We start from the raw sequence: 6273 nt of genomic DNA, 5'->3' as shown, positions 1-6273 counted from the left end.
TGTGAAGAAGCTGTTGATCTAGGCACCCTCCATAGTCATAATGATTCGATGAATGACACTCACAGCAGTGTTGGAGTGCCTATAATGCAAGACGAACCGAATCCCTATGAAGCACATACCGATTCAGTTTCCACACAGAATCTCCCAGAACATTCTGTGCCAAGCAATGAAGTCTCTTTACATGCTACCTCTGATGAAGAATGCAGTGAGGACACTGCCGTGATCATCCACAATACACAGCCAAGAAGGTCTAGCAGGTTTCACAATGCCCCCTCTAAACTTCAAGACTACTACTGTGATGCCATCATGAGTTACAAAACATCTCCCCACTCTCTGTCGAAGGTCATCTCCTATGCCAATCTCAGTCCTTCACATAAAGTCTTCTCCATGGCAGTGTCCACAATAAAGAAGCCAAGAAATTATCAACAAGCCATACAAGATGAGTGTTGGAAGAAGGCCATGGATGCTGAAATTGCAGCTTTACAGGATAACCAGACGTGGGAGCTAACTGATTTACCCCCGGGAAAAATTCCCATTGGTTGCAAGTGGATTTTCAAAGTGAAGTTGAAAGCCGATGGCACTATAGAAAGACATAAGGCACGGCTCGTAGCTAAAGGCTATACGCAGCAGCTTGGCATAAATTACCTTGACACATTCTCTCCGGTGGCAAGGTTGACTACCATTCGTCTCTTCTTAGCAGTGGCAGTGTCTAAGGCATGGGAAATTCATCAAATGGACATCAACAATGCATTTCTACACGGTGATTTGAACGAAGAAGTGTATATGTCCTTATCTCCTGGTTTTCACAGCAGCAAGCCTAATCAAGTATGTAAACTCCGACGATCTCTATACGGATTGAAAAAGGCCAGTCGCCAATGGAACTCCAAGCTCACTGCTACCTTAATTCAGAATGGATTCCATCAGTCCAAATCAGAACCATCCTTGTTTACCAGAGGTATGGATACAAATTTCATTGCTTTGTTGGTCTATGTGGACGATATAATAGCTGCCAGTCCGAGCATATTTGCCATCGAATCTGTCAAGAGATTCTTAGACGATGAGTTTAAAATTAAAGATCTTGGCCCTCTAGGCTACTTCCTTGGAATTGAATCTAGCAAAGTGAATGGAGGCATGAATCTATGTCAACGAAAATTCGCCCTGGATATTTTAGAAGAGGCTGGTTTCCTGGAAAGTAAGCCAGTAACAACCCCATGGTTCAAGGCTTAAAGCTAGCTCGCGATGATGGCAAACCCCTGGCAGATCCGAGTATATTCAGAAGATTGGTAGGGAGAATGTTATACCTTACTGCCACACGCCCAGACATAGCATATTCCATTCAACAACTCAGTCAATTTGTCGATTGTCCTACGGATAAACACTTAATAGCTGCTCATCGCATATTGCGTTATATTAAACTGTCACCTGGCCAAGGTCTGCTATATCCTTCAGACTCTCCACTTCAGCTCAAAGTCTTCTCAGACTCCGACTGGGCAGCATGCGGTGACACTCGAAGGTCCATCACCGGATATTGTGTATTTCTAGGTGACGCCCTTGTGTCATGGAAATCCAAGAAGCAGATGACAGTGTCTAGGAGTTCCTCCGAAGCCGAATACAGAGCCTTGGCAGCCACAGTCTGTGAAGTACAATGGCTTGTCTATCTCTTACAAGACTTGCACATCCAGCTGGACAAACCGGCCACTTTGTTCTGCGACAGCAAGTCCGCTATAGCCATAGCGGAGAATCACATCTTCCACGAGCACACCAAACACATTGACATCGACTGTCATATCGTTCGGGAGAAACTTAGCCAAGGCCTCTTTAAGCTTCTGCCCGTATCATCTGCCAATCAAGTGGCCGATGGTTTTACTAAACCCCTTGGCTCTCAGATGTTCCAGACCTATGTATCTAAGCTGGGCGTTCAAAATCTACACGCTCCAGCTTACGGGGGGGGGGGGGGGGGGGTATTAGAGCATGTAGTATAAGGGAATAATGAGAAATAGTCAAGGAATTTTTTGTCTTTGATCATCTAGGTGGTTACAACTGCTTTTACCGCCTTTTCTTTGTGTATATAAGCTCTTCATGTATTCGGCTAACAAACTCAATCAAACAGTTGTCAACCCTTTCTCATCTCAATGTCTCTCTGCGTTTTCTGATCATCTCCTTGGCTGATCTCCATCAATTCACAAGTAATCATGGAATAAAATATTTTTTTAATCAATATCACATGTAAGGGATAAATATTACGGAGTATGTAGTAATTTTAATAAGGGAGTTACATTTTTTTTTTATAAATTATACTAGAGGCCTCTGGATGATATAATGAGTATTATTGAGGCTGATAGAGTCAGATGGCTCGCTGGATGGATGCTTGATTGGCAGTAGCTCTCTGGGTATCCCCCTTTTTCCCAAAAAAAAAAGAAGAAATAAATAAATAATTAACTCATATATAATGTATAAATGGATAATTGCACGTCTTCAAGTTATAAGATAAGTATAAGTTTAATTTTTAATTATTATGAATTACATTTTTGACTTGTAATTATTTATAAAAGTGACTATTTTTGTCGTTTAAAAATATATTAGGAACCAAACTGTAACTTTTATAAGTGCATATCTTGATTATTCGAATGACTAAAATAACTATTTTTTATCAAAGACCTTGTGGTCCAATGATACCAAGTTAAACTTCCACATGGGAAGTTGTGGATTTAAGCTTCAGTAGGTTGAGAAAGTAGTTATGAACATATATTGCATTATAATAGAGTTAATAGTATTAAAAAAAAACTATTTTTTATGACTAATTAACGATTAAAATTATAATCCATAATAATTAATAATAACAAAATTTATCCTTATCATATAACGTAATTTAGAGAATAAAGTCTAATTATCTTAGGGTGTCTATTCACTAAAGATTTTTATATAATTTCAAACAACTTTAATATTGCAAGGATTGGAATACACCACTGACAAGGAAACCCCTTTCACGAGATAGGACAACTGCTCCGACGTGCAACCATGGACGCAAAGTCGGAATCCATGGATGATTCAAACCAAAGAAATTACGCAGCAAACTTAGATACCACCCCACTCTGGGCGGATAAACCCCGCGATGATCGAATGAAGGACGCATGGAGTGTTCCTGCCTATTGGCCGACAGCACAGCCTATCCACGAAGTCCATAGCCAGTAACCTCCGCCTCTACCCATCCGACCTAGCGATAAACCACAGGTGGTTGGCGCGAATGCCGCCCCTTGTTGCAGATACCACCGTACAAATACTCATTCCACGGAGGAATGTGAGGGCCTTAAGGAAGAAATCGAGGCGCTCATAAAGCATGGTCGGCCACTACCTTCCAACTAGTGGTGCCGACCAGGCCCGCCCTGGTAGAAAGAAGCACTTGCCCGACCTACCTCGAAGGCTACGGACAAGGGTAAACAGCCCATACTGGAGGAGAACAATGATAAGAGTTAGAAGCACAAGCCAGTAATCAATATGATAATCGGCGGTCACGGAGGTGCTGATTCGGCGAAAGCCTGAAAGGCTCGTGCCAGACAGCTATATGTGGAAACGATAGCCTTCCAGGAGTCGGACCGAAAGAAAGCATGCAGGGAGTCGATTGCCTTCGTTGACGACAACCTACCAAGGGGCCCCACTCCCCATCGGGACACCCTGGTGATCGCCATGGACATCCAGGGGTCGGTCATTCACCGAGTACTGGTTGATACAGGCAGTAGTGTCAGTGTGCGGTACCTGGAAGCTTTTCAGAAATTGGGACTGCTCATAGAGCAATTGCAGTCAATGAAGACCCCTCTGGCTGGCCTCACAAGCGATGCCATCGAGGCTGAAGTGTAACACCCCAAAATTTTTAAACTTTTGAAACTTATATAATAAAGGTAAGTTCTCATTAAATCCCAAAGCATAAAATAAATAGTACAGGGTGCTATGCCACACCTGAGTTAAAGAACTCAGGTGCACAGGCTAACTAACTAATATCCTCAACCAAGTAAAAGCATGAGCATGGCACGCAGGCCGAAAGGGAAAACTGTCTACTTCTACGTTCCACAATTCTAGCGCGCTCCAGTGTCTACTCTTCTATGCCTGAAAGCCAAATATATCTGTTCAGCGAGAGATGCCGGTAACCCACTCCAACGCGTTGAAATACAATACATATAGATATATACATAGTTATACGAAAAACCATTTCGAAGCATGAAGATATATCCTAAGAGACTCTAGCTTTCAAAACGGGGATTAGACTCGACAGATAGGGATAAGCACAACCAACAGTCATAATCAAGCATGCACAATTCACAGGCAGATAGAGATAAGTACAGCCAATAGTCATAAACAAGCATATACAGTTACTAGCATGTATCATTGGGTCACGCTTCCATAACAACCCAATCATCCATATCTCATCACATAGCACACTTTGTTGGCGCCACAGGACCAATCGCATGCCCATACATGAGGGTCAGCGCATATAGCTCTGACACGGCCCCGCAGCACCCTGCCCCGTATCGCAACACGGAGGGGTCGATCGCAATCGACCAATGAACCGCAGCTCATCATAGTTTGATCGCAACCAAACAGTGGACCGCAGCCCAAGAATATGTCATCTGACCGCAGCTCATGTAGAAACGTTTGATCGCAACCAAACGGTGGACCGCAGCCCGAGAGTGTAATTCTGACCGCAGCCAGCATCTGAACCGCAGCTCAGGAATAACCAATTCGATCGCAACCGAATTGGGGTATCATGCACACATAACACATAGCAAGCACATGCAACCCACATTAACACATTGGGAAGGGGAGAAAACGTATAATGAAACCTATGCGTGGTCATCCACAAACTGGGAATAATCCTAAGGGGTTCATACTTCTTTCACCTAGGCCAATGGGATACCGATATATATAAGACTCATTTATCCTACGAACGGTACCCGAAACATCAAACTAGACTTAGGCACGATAGACGGAGTCCGTTGGGACACCACCGGGTTATGGTGTTTGACCTTGGTTATGGTGTCTTGTAGGTATTGGGGCCCTAGTGTCATCGGGTCGACCATGTCCTCCCAACATAAGGGAGTTCTACACTTTTGTCCGTATAGGGCTTCGTAGGGTGCCATACGGATGCTTGCGTGGTAGCTGTTGTTGTACGAGCATTCAATGAGGTCTAGGTGTTCTTCCCATGTCCCTTGGAAGTCTAACACACAGGCCCTCAGCATGTCTTCGAGAGTCTGAATGGTTCTCTCGGTTTGGCCGTCAGTGGTGGGGTGGAACGCCGTGCTAAGTTTTAGTTGTGTCCCCAAGGCCGTTTGCAGTGACTTCCAGAATTGTGAGAGGAACCTGAAGTCTCTATCGGACACAATGTTTCGGGGAATTCCGTGGTATTTCACCACTCGGGCTAGGTAGGCTTGGGCTAGTTGTGTCATCGTCCATGTCTCCTTCATGGCAATGAATCGCGCCGTTTTGGTTAGTCGGTCCACTATGACCCAAATTTTATCCTTGCCGGTTTTTGTTGGGGGTAATCCTCCGACGAAGTCCATGGATATGGAATCCCACTTTCCTTGTGGTATCTCAAGGGGTTGCACGAGTCACTTGGGTTTGCATCGTTCGGCCTTCACCTTTTGGCAGTTCAGGCATTTGGCCACGAAATCTGCGACTTCCTTTTTCATGTTGGGCCACCAAAACGACCTCTTCACCTCTTGGTATAGTTTGTCACGTCCAGGGTGCACCGAGTATGGGGCGTTGTGTCCTTCTTCCAAGATTTGTTGTTTTAAGTGGGGATGCGTCGTGGGCACGCACCACCTACCTTGGTAGCGGAGACTGCCATCTTCGTGTATTTTGAAGGGTCCTTCTTTCCCTTGGGTTAGGTCGAGGCGTATTTTATCTAGTTCCGGGTCCTGCTGCTGTCCTATTTTGATTTCTTCGAAGAGTGTGGGTATGATTTGTGTGTTAAATAGGTGGGTCTCGGGGTGGGTTTGATTTTGCTTTATTATTTCCAGGTTCAGCTTCTGGAAGTCTTTGTACAGCTGGTCGGGTAGGACCCAGGTGGCGTTGAGGGAGTGGTTAGTCTTCCTTCTTAGGGCGTCTGCCACAATGTTAGCTTTTTCCTCGTGATACTGAATGTCTAGGTCGTAGTCTTTTATGAGTTCTAGCCACCTTCGTTGTCTCATGTTTAGGTCTTTCTGGGTGAAGATGTACTTTAGGCTTTTATGGTCTGTGTAGATCTTGCATTGCACTCCGTATAGGTAGTGCCTCCAAATT

Source organism: Ipomoea nil, unplaced genomic scaffold, assembly GCF_001879475.1.
Source record: "Ipomoea nil cultivar Tokyo-kokei standard unplaced genomic scaffold, Asagao_1.1 scaffold0937, whole genome shotgun sequence".
NCBI lineage: Eukaryota > Viridiplantae > Streptophyta > Magnoliopsida > Solanales > Convolvulaceae > Ipomoea > Ipomoea nil.
The sequence above is the reverse complement of the archived record's forward strand: the minus strand, read 5'-3'. Positions refer to the sequence as shown.